The 15,555-nt window shown below is 37.3% G+C and overlaps 1 pseudogene; it reads right to left on the bottom strand.

Annotated features, from left to right (window-relative positions):
* Nucleotides 1-1,733: 1,733 nt before the first annotated feature.
* Nucleotides 1,734-14,825, bottom strand: LOC115961174 (annotated as a pseudogene).
* Between the last annotated feature and the right edge of the window lie 730 nt (nt 14,826-15,555).

Below are 15,555 nucleotides of genomic sequence, written 5' to 3'. Positions count from 1 at the left end.
GCTACAGATATGGCAGAAATGGGTACTATAGGTGTGGTAGGAGAAGTGGCTATAGGCATCGCTATGTTTGCTACAATCTCAGGCTCCTCAGGACTCTCTATAAATGAACAAGCAGAGTAAATAGAGTATGCATCAGGAAGTCGTGCAAATGCATATAAAAAAGAAAAGGGAAGAAGATGGCAGCGACAAAGGGTGAAAAGAAAAGCTTAACAAATATAAGAGATACATACCTATAGCCTCGGCCTCATGGCCACCACCCTCCTCCTTATCAAAATTAGAAATCCTCTTCTTCATGGTAGACTCGTCATCAGAATCCTCAAGAACCTTCTCAGATCACTCAGAGGACAAATCTGCATCAGGCCCACGTGTGGTAAAGCTAGGAATGGAAGAAGGGGTAACCACCAAAGAGGAGCCATCCTTCATGGCCTGAGATAAAGTCACGAAAGGATCGCTGGTAGAGATAACAAAAGGAGTGGCAAGAGAGATAACCTCAGTCTAGGAAGCAGTCGAAGGAGTGGCTCCCTTTTGGGGAGTAACCCTCTCAGTATGAGTACCTTCATCTATAAGTACTAGCTCAGTGGAAGGGATAGGAGTCTCAACAAGAACTACCTGTGTAGCAGCAAGAGTGGTAGTAGCCATAGCTTCAGCCACCACATCAGCCCCATCAAAGAAACCTTCCATGGGTATGCCCATGGCAGTAGAAATCTCCTTGGCTGTGGGATGATATATGGAGATAAGCTCGGGCTCGGCCTAAGGAACACGAAGAAGAAAATAAAGAAAAAGAGATGAATGCATAATCATTGATGATGAAAAAAAAAAAAAAAAAAGGAGGGAGACATACCTCAAACTCGGGCTCATCAAGTAATATAGGACGGGTGACAGACATCCTCTTTGTGCTTAGACTGCAAAAGAAAACAGAAGACAAGAGTAAGGGGATGAATCAACAAGTATATGGGATTAGCTGCAGAAAAAGCCCTATAAAAAAATAACAAAGAATAGGTAAAATTAGAGATAACATACTTTCCTCTCAGTAGTGGTGGATGCAGGAGGAGGGGATGTCTTCCTCTTCCTGCCTCAGGTCCTGCTAGAAGAAGGAGCGTCAGCAGATGGCCACGAAGCAGTAGGCCTAGACTTGCTTACAGTAAGGTGCCTGCTAAAACGGGTATGAGCAAAAAGGGGAGGAAAGCTCTCTAAAACTATGTTACCTACGGGAGGAAGGTCACTCTCAAAAGGTACAATGTCCAAACAGGTCTTAGAAGAATCATCACCCTTCTTGGCAAACTTAGACTTGGTAGAACTATTCTTCATGGGCACAGAAATGTTTGTCACCTTCACTCTTTTCTCCCAACCCATGGGATAGTCACCCGCATACCAGAATCACCCTCTCTCCTCCTTAACCCACTCAAAGATGGTAGGTCAACTCTGCTTTTTAGCATACGCCACCACAAACTTAGTGGGAACGAGCAACCAAGGGTTGGCAGAAATAACTACACTAAGGCCATCAGGAGGAATGAGAGAAAACCCACAGCTGCCCAATAACTCCTGCTCAAATGAGGTCATCACAACCTGCCAGTACCCATGTATGGCAGTAGTACAAATGCCCTCCCTCTGTGAACTTGGAATGGTGACTACACTAAAACGCTTGCTCCAAAACTCAAAGGCAGTGTGTGCTGCAGGAATGGCTGAACAGAAGTAGGGGACTTCATGATGGCGGAAAAGTCATCAGAAATATCCTAATCCAACCCAAACTGCCTTTTCACCCTACTAGCAAAATAGTGCACAAACCTAACACCCTTATCAGCCAAATAAGGCAACCAGCCAACATTAGTGGCCACCAAATAAGTGATACCCCTCTCCTTAAATTCAGTCAATGGGGTAGTGGTCCCAGTAGTGTCAACAAAAGGACCCATGGTAGAATCAACACAAGTAAAACTCGTACCCAAATTTCTATATGCTCTCCAAGAAAACCCAACTCCCTTATCGAAGAACTCAACGGTAGGATGCCCAATCGGCTTCAAACCAACCTAACGAAAAGCCAATAGAAAATCATACTCAAACCGAGCACAGAAATCAGTGATAACTCTTGGACACGACTAGTATCTATCTTTGGCAAAGCGAATAGGCCTACACTTTGCCAAATGCCTAGCACAACGCTCATACAACAGATGCTGTAGAATGGTACTATGAACAGAGGAAGTAACTATATGGTAGGAACTCGCCTGATCCTCATCACTCCGCAGGATATCCAACTAAACATATAGATGTCCCAAGAACATGGGTGCCAACGGCAAACTCACCCTAGCAGATATCTTAATGGCTAACCAAAAATACAGAGGTTTCACCGCATAGTGAGGGTGAGAGCCAAATATGAACTTACAGAGCCAAAATGTGACAAATGCCACACGGTGATTAACGACTGAGGCCTTAGAGAAAGATCCGATCCAATGTGAAAACTTCACATTGCCACTCATCCCCTTCCTCAACTTGGCCTCCATGGCCTCTTCTTCCGTAGAAAGCTCCAAGGCACTAGAGTCAACATCACCAAGAATGGGCAAAAACAACTAGTCTGCCATGTCTTCCAAGGTCACAGTGATCCCACCACAGGAAGGAAAGAAAGTATGAGTGGCAGTGCACCACCGGCAGACCAAATGGTGGAGATTAAACAAGTCTCTATAGTTGGACAAGCAGCGTGACGAGACAATGGCCTTCAACACACCGGCCCACTGCAGTGCCTCTATCAAACCCGTGTCGGACGACTCGTTGTCCACCCATTCCTTCTAACCCAAAGCAGTATTTGATCCAAACTCGAAGAGAATGGGCATGGGGAGTGAAGTACCTTGGCGGGTAACAAGATCTGGAATCAAAGAAGCCAACGAAGCCCAAGATATGTTTGTGTTGCGATGGCAAAGGGCAAGCCACACACTACCCGGTGGCAGCAACATGTACTCACTAGGAACTTTTGGAAAATGGGCATGAGTATCATACCAAGGGTCTATGAGAGGAGCGCACTCATTATCGGGATCGCGCCGTGCCTCCTCCTTATCGGAATGGTCTAATTCGGAATGGGCAGTCTCTTTGCCTACATCTCGCGCGGCAGGATCATCAGAGACAACCTCTTTTCCTTTACAACGAGAAGAACCTTGGCTTTTCGCCGGCGTTATGATGGATTGGTTGGTCGGAGTAAACGGGTGGTAGTTTTTGAGAGAGAATACACGCTGAAGGAAGACAAAAGGAGAAAGTTTTTGTAATAGTTATATGTTATTGTGGCATTGCCATATGAAATTTATGAATAAACCCTAACAATTTTTCACATATTTGTCGTAAGTTACAACACCTTAGCCACAAATTTTTTAACCTCAGGTGAAAGTGAATTTTTGTGAACATAAAATTTGTTCTTGTATAACCATGTTGGAGTAAAAATTTCAAGAATCCAAAGCGATCTACATGGAAACTTTTTATGGTCATCAAGTGGATGACATACATGTTTGGTATGTGTCCTAGCAGCCACTGCCACAGATGAAAAGATGAAAGCTTGAAAGCCTATTTTCAGTACCTACAATGTATGAAGTAAAACATTGTTGATGCTTGTTTTGGAAGCCCAGTAGTAAGAAGAAGCCCAACAATATGGGCAAAGTAGAGTTAGTGGATTAATAGAAAAACCATTAAGCTCAAATGGCAGGACCAATGGATTATAGGCCCATAAAGTAAATAAATGGGTCTTGAGGAAAGAAAATGGCCCTAAAGGAGCCCAGAGAGAGAAGTAGTAAACCCATAGGCATTATGAGATGTAGAAAAGTAAGAATGGGCCACAACAAGCCCGAGGTAGTGAAGTAAGAAAGTAAGGGGTTGGTGGAAAGCCCATGAGCCCCAAGATGAAGAATAAGGTAATTAGGCCAAGGAAGCCCAAAAGAGTTAGTAAAAGCCCATGGGAATGCAAAGTTAGAAAATGGGCCAAGGATGCCCAAGGAAAGCAAATGGGCCAAGGATGCTCAAGAAGAAAGAAATTGGATAAAGGAGCCCACAAGCAATGTAATAGGTTAAGAAAGCCCAAAGTAGCATGAGTATAAATCCAATGACCATATTGAGTCATTGAGAGAAGAATAGGTAGCAGGCCCAAAGAGGCCCAGCAAGCACGAGTCAAATAACACCACGACAGGAATAGTAGAGTGGTATGACAAGAATGGCAACAAGACTATGGAAGGAGTAGAGGATGGGCTAAAAAGGGGAAAACCCACGATTAAGCAACGCCCAACCCTTGAAAGGAGAAAGCCAATAAAGAATGGAAAATCAGAAAACAGTTCACGCCATAAAACGTCAAGGATGAGCAGCAAAATGCATAGATGAGCCTTCAAACCATAGCAAACGCATGAGTAGCAGACAAGCTTTCAACATACACAAGAAGTGGAGCATATGCAAGGTCTAGGCACTACCAACTTGTACCCAACCAATACAAGAGTGGTGGGTCATGGGCTAGAGGTAAGAAAGGGTATGGTCTAGCGGTGGGGAGAAGGGAAAGCCTACTCTAGGGTTACTACTTATATTCTTTTGGGGATGATGTCTTGCTAGGATGACATACCACCCAAAAGAAGGAATGATGAGTTGGAACCACTAGGTGTATGTCATAAGGGATAGTAAGAGAGAATACCCACACTGTGGTGGATAAGAATGCCACAGTGTGCAAGCAAACAAAACTGTTTTCTTTGTCTGGTAATGGGGAGTGGCAGAGCCAGCATAGGTAGGTGTATGTCATGAGGGATAGTAAGAGAGAATACCCACACTGTGGTGGATAAGAATGCCACAGTGTGCAAGCAAAAAAAACTGTTTTCTTTGTTTGGTAATGGGGAGTGGCAGAGCCAGCACAGGTAAGTGGTGGTGGTTGGACAGCTAACAAACTAGTGGGTGGTCAAGAGGAACAACCTAAACCAGACAAAAATGGTTAAAGGCTAAAATGGTAAAAACTAGTCACGGCATACAGTATATAAAGGGTCCTTGTTGTGCGCAGTAACATCACCACAACCATAGCAAACTCTAGAAGAATCACAGCACCACCATCACCATAACACCACATGAGCAAGCATTAAAAAAGAAAGAAAAGAGTGTGAAAGAATCAAAGTAACAAAATGGAGAGAATAGAGAAAGAAAAGAAATAAAGAGTGTAGAATGGCAAGTATGCACCAATAGGTTAATCATTTCTCTCCCTCTAAAGTCCTACTTTCTGTTGAGGATAAAGAACTCGCTTGGGCACAAGCCATTCAGGCCTGTTCCCTTTAAGTGGATAATTTCTACAACAGGATCATCCTGTGAGGTTACCCACATTGAGGAAGTGGTTCCCTCCTTGGCCTTAGCCCTGTAATACAATTGAAAGCAGCAAACTAATCTTTCATTCTTTGATTTTATCACTTATTGCTACCATTTCTTATTTCATCTTTGCTATTTCACCTATAATGTGTTCTTTTTCCCTGTTTTAATTAAGGATCTCTTATTTATTTTGCCTAACAGTAACGTATTTCTTTTACCATTGTTTTATTACATTTATCTATCATAACTCTTCTGTGGCAACTTCGCCTGCCATGGGCATGTGACTAAAGTTCAACAAACAGGGCATAATTTGTGCGCAAGTCGAACCAAGGTAAGTTGCAATTGGACCGGTCCTAACTCTCTTATCTAGAACACTTGGGCCCAATGCAGCAAGAGGCAATCCAGCCCAAAATCACAAAATGCCCACCATAAACATATCATATCAAGAACAAATGCCTACACCATGAGAAACCAAAAAATAATCATATGATTGTACTGTGCTTAATTAAATTTTACAAAATTTAAAGATTGCAAGCTGTAAACAAAATATCATACACACTTTAGTTTCTAGATTTAGCCAAAAAAAAAAAAAAAACACACTTTAGTCTCTAGTGAGTGACACATAAAATAATAGAAATCTTTTTATTAAAAAAAAAAAAGAAAAAAGAAAATTTAAGTTGTCAAAACATTAATGCAAGTTGGTCAACACTATACAGCTATCAAAACATTACACAATTTTAGTCTTTCTTTTGTTTTGAAACACACTCTAGTCTCTAGTGAGCGACACATATAAAATAATAGAAATCATTTTATAAAAAAATTTAATAAAAGAAAATTTAAGTTATCAAAACATTAACGCAAGTTGTACAACATTATACACACTTATCAAAACATTACACAGTTTTAGTTTTTCTTTTGTTTTGGTTTTTCATTCACATATCCAGAACCAGAGGTAACTATATTGCAAAACAAACTTATAATCTCAAACATGATTTGAGAAAGCAAGAGGGAGATACCAGTATCACTGCATACTGATGAGTCGACACCAATGATCGAGGGGAGACTATTAGCCTATAGTGGAACAGTGAGTTTTGGAGTTGTCAAGGACTCGAGTCTTTGGAGAATGGAGACAGCGTAAGGTTTTTTTTTTTTTTTTTTTTTTTTAATCATATTAGGGTGTTTTGTTTAGTAAATTGCTATGTGTGTGTGTGTATTTTAATTTTTTGGGATATCAAAAGGGAGAAGGGGAGATCTATAGTTTTGTTTAGGGAGAAAGTGACTGGATATGTGCATGATGAAATTTTGTAGTCGGGTTTGGGATTTCAAAACTTGCCTGGTTTAGTTAACAAATTAAATAAATATAAATGACATGTAAAATTGTGGAAGCAATAAAACTTATGTGTCAATATATATTATGAAGTAAACAGAAAGTCAAAGGCTTTGGTTTTATAGTATATATAGATTATACATAAATACTGGGGATGAGAGTTGAGGTTTGAAGCACAAATGTTTCTCAAAAAAAAAAAGGGGGGGGGGGGGGGGGGGGGGGTTGGAGCCACATATATTGAACATCACAAAAGATGCCGTTAATTATGTCAGACCATGAGCTATGTCATTCCACCTTAAAACCAATTGGTGATAAGGAAGATACACTCAAATCTTTTATGACTTTCGACACCACACCACGTGGGCCTATTTTTAAAGTGGTTGTAAGGAGTCAAATTGTGGTCCCCCCCCAACAATCCCTCCCTCACAATGACACTCCTGTGACTTGAACCATGACCTTGGCTTTAATATCATTTGTTGGACTGTGAGTTATGTCATTCCACCTCAAAACCAATTAGTGGTGAGGAAGGCACATTCAAATCTTTTATGGCTTTCGACATCACACCACATGGACCTATTTTTAGAGTGGTTAGAGAGAGTCAAATTGTGATGCCCCTAAAAAATTATTATTGGATTATCACTTCAACCCGTGATTAAACTAATATAATTATACCACCAATTTAAAAAAAAAAATTGAAAATACCATGTGTGAAATTAAATAGAGTAATAACTTGCTAGTTACAAGGCAGTACTGAATTTTTCTCCCCCATTTGGAGGGTGGCCCAGCTTTCTAATCAATCGGTCTTGTGTGCATGAGCTTATTGTAATTATTGCATTCTCGAATGCATATAGGGTAGGGACTTCTTGTTCTGGTTTACATTATCTCACATGCCAGGGTCACCATGGTCAAGAACCATATCTTCTTCAATCAACTAGCAACTAGCAAGTGAAACTTCTCACCATCTACGCAGTTGACGTAGGACTACTTTGACTCTGAGTTATCCGTTTGTAAGAAAGGGTTTGAGTTTGTGTTTTACAACTCGTTTCATCTAGAAAGTTTACTAAGTCTTTTGTAATTACAAAGAAACACAAAAACTAACAAATGAAATAATTAAGAAAACTTATGAATATATGTTTTCTAAAATGTGTGTGCATGTTTATTTTATTTTTTATATTTAGAATCGTGTGTGGTGAACTTGATGAACACTTGTGATTTTCCCCTTTATAATATGATAATAGAACTCTTTTGAATAGGAAAATCATCAATTTAGAGAATGTGTTTTTAACAAGCTCCAAAGTTACATTATTTTCAAGATAATTATCAATTTCCTACTCAATATGTGGTACCTTAAAATGTCACTAGATCCCATGATGTGGTCCGCATGCAGTATGTGGTACCCTAAAATGTCTCTAGATCCCATGATGTGGTCAGTATTGATTAGAACTTTAGGGAGTCCATCGTGGTAATTTAAGATGTGGTGAAGAAACAGGGAACATGTTGACCATCTAGTCATGTTCAATCAATTTCATACCAGCTTTCTTCTCAAAAATAGATAAATAAATTTCATACTAGCTTTTTGAAGAGCTATTTGAGGATAAAAGACTATGATATTTCGTATTTGATGATAAGATGCTCACAGACACTATGTAAAAGTTTGGTTTGGGTGTTATGCATATATTCCATGCACCTTCATATTAAATTGAAGCCATGACTCAAGACTCATGAGTTATGAGTCAACAACTAGCTTCCATGAATTTGTGTTTCCATATACAAACTTGAAAATGACTTTCACAAGTAGAGTCATCCCTATTATCAAAAAAAAGAAGAAAAAAAAAGTAGAGTCATCCCTTTTTTTTTATTCTTTGCTGCTTTCTCACTAGAACATCAATGAAAAATACAACTTGTTTTCCCTACTCCCAACCTCCAACACGTTAAATTACATAACTTCATATGGTCATACAGTGTGAGAAAAGTTGAGCAAATTCTTTGTTTGTCAACCAAGACAAATTATTAGGTTCACCGGAGTATAGTTGAAATGGTCTTCAACTAATGAAATACTATCAACTATACATGTGTGTGATTCAACTTCCTAATCAGCATAAATATATATATATATATATATATATATATATATATATCATGGAGAGAACGATATAAGTTTGAAATTATTGTATGTATCTTAAAATATAGAATTAAAAGAAAATTTTATTAACTATAAATATTTTTGGACATAGCTTAGGTCCATTGTAGCATTAATACACCGGACCCAACATGATTTAGAGACGTTTGAATTGTGTCGAGTCCATTGCACTAATGGATTGGACTTAACCTTAACCTACTTTTTAAATAATAAATATTGTGGGTTCATAAAAAGGACACCAATTTATTTTGGGTAAGTAGTATTTTTTTTTTTTTTTTTGGAGGAAGGGTAAGCGGTATTTGTGTTTGTGCTTTATATGAGAATATATATTCCCAACTAAGCTAACAAAAACTCATGAATGTATCAACAATTTTTTTTTTTTATTTGATATTGGAGGATAGGGGATTTAAATCTCAGATGTTTAATCAAAAAGTGTGACTTTTAAAAAAAAAATTATAAATATGATAGAATCTCAACTTATGTTATTTGCTTCATGATAATTACTCTATTAGAAGACAAATCAAGGTAAAAGACCGTGATATTTGATAGTAGAGGCTCATTGACGTTATGGAAGAGTTTGGTGTGGATGTTGTTCATGATATTCCATGCATTTTCGTGTCCAATTGAATTGAAGGCACAACTCATGAGTCAACTTTCCATAAAGCTGTGGTTCCTTCCTGTAGTCCATGACAAACTTTGAAAATGACTTTTGCAAGTGGTATGTATCTTCCCTATATTTATTGCTTTCTCACATAAATGTCAATGAAAAATATGACTTGTCCATGACAAACTGTGAAAATGACTTGCCAAAAAAAAAAAAAAAAAACTTTGAAAATGACTTTTGCAAGTTGTATGTATCTTCCCTATATTTATTGTTTTCTCACATAAACGTCAATGAAAAATACTTGTCCTCCCAATTTCCAACACGTTAAATTTAATAGCTTTGTCATACCGTGTAAGAAAAATTGATAAAAAAAAAATAGTGATTGGGCCAACAAGCTCCCTTTCTTCTTGAATTATTTTATTTAATAATAATAACATATATAAGAAATAATAAATAAATAAACAACAATCACTTGGTGCATTAATTTGAGCAACTATTTCCTAACATTCTTGACCTGTTGTTGACGGACAAAGACAAATTGATCAATTTGTCAAAGTCATACCGTGTAAGAAAAATTGATCAATTTGTCTTTGTCCGTTAACCACAAAAGTCATACCGCGTAAGACAAATTGATCAATTTTTCTTACGCGGTATGACTTTTGTGGTTAACGGACAAAGACAATTTTTCTTACGCGGTATGACTTTTGTGGTTAACGGACAAAGACAAATTGATCAATTTTTCTTACGCGGTATGACTTTGACAAATTGATCAATTTGTCTTTACACGGTATGACTTTGACAAATTGATCAATTTGTCTTTGTCCGTCAACAACAGGTCAAGAATGTTAGGAAATAGTTGCTCAAATTAATGCACCAAGTGATTGTTGTTTATTTATTTATTATTTCTTATATATGTTATCATTATTAAATAAAATAATTCAAGAAGAAAGGGAGCTTGATGGCCCAATCACTATTTTTTTTTCTGTCCTAAAAGCCATCAACCTTACAGAATCAGCCCATTGGACTTATAGAAGTAGCCCATGACAAGATTGTGATTTGTGAGCAATGAAAGTTTACATTCCGATGTAATAAAAGAAAATTAAAACTCAAAAAAACTTTTAAGCATGAGCTTTACATCTTCTAAAATGGGCTGTAAGGCCCAGTTGATATCGGAGGAGTTCTGTAGACCACTGACATGGAAAATAGTTATACACTCTTCCTAGGGATGGCAATGGGGCAGGGTGGGGCCGAAGGATGGGATCTTCGCCCCCGCCCCGCATGGATTTTTCTTGCCCCATCCCCGCCCCGTATAAAGGGGAAAATTTCTTGCCCCATCCTTGCCCCTTAAGGCCCTGCGAAGACCCGCGAAGCCCCTCCCTACACCGTAAAACTTTATTTCTTGTTAATTTTCCCTACAACTATTACCATTTTTTCAAATGAAATGACATGTTTCAATAATAAAAATATACTTGAAATTATAAATAAATTTATTCTATCGAATCAAACTAATTTTTAGCAAATACTAAATAATATTATCTAAATATTTAACAAGATAATATCACAACAAAAATCTCATAGTATGACACAATAAAATAATCCAAACTCCTAATACATAACAAAATAAAAATTGCCTAGTTCTTCAAAAAGAATCTCCACTTAAATAAAATAAGATGATGATATTTTTGTTTAAATAGTAGGGTTTTAGGGTATGAAAAAATTACCTTTTAACCCTTATTAATGCGGGGCGGGGCGGGGCGGGTCTAAAAAGTGTAAACCCATCCCCGCCCCGCCCCGTGGAGCGGGTCTAAAATCTCGTCCCATCCCTGCCCCACCACCTTTGTGGGGTGGGGAAAACCCGCATGGGGCGAAGCGGGGAGGGGCGGGTCAAACGGGGCGGGGCAAAATTGCCATCCCTAACTCTTCCTATGAATCAGCCTATTTCTAGTTCTAGTTCTAGCAAATTAAAAAACTCAGATGAACAACAGAAGTTGAGTGCAACAATATTTGTTTCATCCACATGTATTGAAACTCATTTGTATTAATTCTGTAGTAAATTTCACTACAATCTCTCCTTTAATGTAACCTCTCAACAATATATATATATATATATATATATTCAGGAAATAATGGTACAATTTACCCTTTTTCTAATATATGTCAAAGAAAGATAATTGACCTACGTAAAGAGAGCTATCATAAATCAATGGAACGAATAATTATTTGTTACACGGAGATATGAAGCATCATTTCACTATCAATTTAAGAAGACTAAAATTGCTCCAATTCAACGAAAATGTTAGCTTTCCCATGTAAATCAACCGCATATCACCTGGTTTGCATTTAAAATTGAGTTGAATGACTTGATTCACCTAAATGAATTGATGAACAAGTTGGATTTAAGTTGTCTCCTACATTCCCTATCAATCTCTTTGATGAAGTTAGGAAAGTCTTGGTAGGCATTTTTAAGCGTTTAATTTATCCCTCAAGCATTTCAACAACTTTTTTCATTGAAGGACAATCATTAGGCTCTATTTGTGTACGCCATAATGCAACAATGATCATGTTCATAGCAATTTTCTTCTCCTTTTCAGTGGCATCTTCCATTTCTATGTCATTTCTTTCACTAAATTGGTCACAAACCTAAGTTAGAAAGTAAATTTGACTAGAATGGTCTGCAAATGCATTTGCGTTCTTTCTTTTGTTTGTCAAAAGATAATTTGGTAACTCTTATATTAAATGTTACACAAAAAAAAAAAATTCTAATAAAACTTATTATTTGCAACCCAAAAAAAAAAAAAAAATTGACACAAAAAGTAAAAAACTTTTAGCAAATAAGCAAAAGCCAAATGCAAGTGTTTGGCAAAAACAGGGGAGAGAGAAGGGAAATGAAAGGGAGAAGAGGAGAGAGGAAGGGAAAGAGAAATGATAATATTTTTCCTTTTACTTGTTTGGTTTGCACAAAAATGGAAAAAAAGAAAAGAAAAGAAATATATATATATATATATATAATACTTTATTGATTAATCCAACCATAAGAACTTTTTCTTCCCTCTCTCTCTCTTTCCCCCCAATTTAGAAGGAAATAATATGGTGGGCCATGAAGGAAAATGAGTCTCTTCATTTCCTATTTCTTCACCCCAATCCATTCAATATAGTGCTTATATATATAATTTTTTTTTCAATCATTTTGATCCTTAAGTTTTGAAACTATTTTCATTTTAGTACTTGTCATCTCCCTTGACACACAAATAGCTAATAAAAATAATTAATTGCAATTAAAAAACCACATCAGTATCAAAAAACAAAAAAACCAAAAAAAATCCACATCAAAAAAGAAAAATGATATAATTATTTTCTAAAGAAAAAAAAAAAGAAATAAAATGAATGAAAAAACACTCAAGTTTCCTTTTATATATTGTCTTTCATTTCTTGCGAAAGTTAGCGTTGCTTGTGATCAAACCATTCCAATTCTTGAAACAAAATTCATTGACATTGTTGTCACAGGTAACTAGAAGACGATTTGAGGTTTGGATTTCGTAGCTTTTACTAACACTTACAATAAATATAATAAAACAATGTGACAACATCAACATAGCTTTGCTCAAGAACACAAGCAAAACATGATGGAGAGAATGTAATATGTAATTTCATTGAATTGATTAATTATGTTACAACTTACAAGTTACAACATAGCTCTGAGATTTATACACAAAGACAGAGCATGAGAAGGGAAAACATGATGTTCCTAATTCCTATCTGATCAACAAAGTTACAAAATAACAATCTCCTCTACAAACCAGATGCACCAATCAACTAATGACACCAGCGTGCAGTGTTAACCAAATATCCATACGGTGACGTTTTTTTATCAAAGCCAAAACGGTGTCACTTGAATTAGTTGAACGACACAGTTTTGGTCTGTGACTTAAAATGTGAACTTATAATCCTTACACGTGAAGAGCTGGTCTTTCACTCAAGCACACGTGCCGAAGTCTGCTTCCGGTATTTTTTTTTTTTTTTTTTGCGGGTGGGGGGGTGGTGTGGCGGGAAGTCCGCTTCCGGTTAGTTACACAGTTTCAGTCTCAACGCATAGTGTGGTGGATAATGTGGACTTAATTTTTCTTTTATTAATTAATCAGAGCCATTAGTGCTCTCTTGTATAGTATATAATGTTTTCTTTGCTCTTAGTTATTCATTGAGCAAGAAAATATGAATCATAGATTTTTCTCTCAATCTTTCTCTCTGTTTCCTCTCCTTTCCATTGTATAGAAACTCATCAAACTCTTTCAACCAGACCACTAAACATTTATTAAGAAATGAGAAAGACTACAAGTCTAATAATTTTAATTAATGAGAGCTATTATAAATCAAGGGAACAATTATTTGTTACACAGAAATATGAAGCATCCTTGTAAATCACAAATTGCAATCATTTAGGGGAGATTTTTGCTTTCCCAATTAAAATCAATTAGTTTGAAACATCAACTAGTTTGCATTTAAATTTTAGCCGATTGACTTGATTCACCTGATTTAAATGATGAACTAGTTGAATTTAAGTTGTCTCTTACATCCCCTGTCAGTCTCCCTGGTGATGATGATAGGAAAGGCTTGGAAGGCATTTGTACGCTTTCAACTTCTCCTTCAAGCATTTTTACAACTTTGTTCATTGAAGGACAATCACTAGGCTTCATCTGTATACACCATAATGCAACTATGATCATCTTCTTAGTAGTTTTCTTCTCCTCCTCTATGGCATCTTCCATATCTATGTCATTTCCTTCGCTAAATTGGCCATAGACCCAAGTTGGGAAGTAAATTTGGCTTGAATGGTCTACAACTTGATTAAAGTTCTTTCTTCCGCTTGCAATTTCCAACAATAACATGCCAAAACTATAAACATCAGCTTTATAGGAAACCCCTCCAATATTTTTATAGAACAACTCTGGAGCTATATATCCTAGTGTTCTCCTTGTAGTAGTCAAAGACACTATGCTATCATCTATTGGATAAAGTTTTGCAAGTCCAAAATCAAAAACCTTTGGGGTGAAGTTCTCATCAAGAAGAATGTTATAAACTTGCATGTCACATCCTTGATGCAAATATTCAATTCAACGAGCCACTCCAAGAGAAATATCGTATGTTTTCTCAATACTTAAGGTGATATTTCCTTCTCTACAAAAAATGTATTTGTCAAGAGAACCATTAGGCATGAATTCATATATAAGGGCACGCTTTAGTCCCCCAGCACAGTAGCCAATAAGTTGCACCACATTCTCATGGTGAATCCTTCCAATTGTTGCAACTTCATTGATAAAGTCTTGCTCGTTAGCTTTGGAACCTCCCAACATCTTTATAGCTACAAGAAGACCACTTTGAAGCTTTCCTTTATATACAAAGCCATAGCCTCCTTCACCCAATTTGTCCTCAAAACCTTTAGACATCTTTCTAATTCCTGAGTATGAGTATCTACTTGGCATGAGGTTAATTTGGCTTTGCAGAAATTTCTTCAACATTATCATACATTGATAAATGCCTCTTACGCCACATACATATCAAAACAGCCACCACACAAGGAGTCCCCAAGACAATTTTTGCTACAAGGTGTAAGAATACTGTGCAGGAACATCACATAAACAATTATTAGAAAACAAATTTGTTGTAGCATTACTGTTGTGGGGACTATGGCCCAAAGTAACGAGTTGGGCCTTGGGCCCGTCCGAGGACACCAGCCTGTCCAAGGAGACAATGTGGCTTAGGCGATCCATGTTAAGCCTATCACTGGAAACAAAGAAAAAAGTTCCGAGAAGGAATTTCTCCTCGGACACTGAAAATCTGGAGCAGACGTACGTCCAAGCCACTAAAGCCCATCCCCTAAATACGTGAAAAGGAAGGAAATACAAAATATCTAAGCAAAAGCTATCACCACCACATTGAATGCATTACAGCTACTTTCCTGGCCACATTAATGTGGAGAAGACCCTTGAATAGTGTTACCTTAGCTACCACAACTCACAAAGGACTGAAAGAAGTGTCTGATGGGATGGGTGCTCAAGTGGGGGCTTGGATGATCAACAAGTGTAAAGCCCAGATGATAAGGAAGAGCCTATATAATGTATAGAAACCCCTAAGGGAAGGGAGGCAAAAAAAAAAAGAAAGGCAGAATACTGTGGCATGCAAAGAAATCCT

The sequence above is a fragment of the Quercus lobata genome, chromosome 9, assembly GCF_001633185.2.
Source record: "Quercus lobata isolate SW786 chromosome 9, ValleyOak3.0 Primary Assembly, whole genome shotgun sequence".
NCBI lineage: Eukaryota > Viridiplantae > Streptophyta > Magnoliopsida > Fagales > Fagaceae > Quercus > Quercus lobata.
This window is presented reverse-complemented; position numbering and strand designations above follow the sequence as displayed.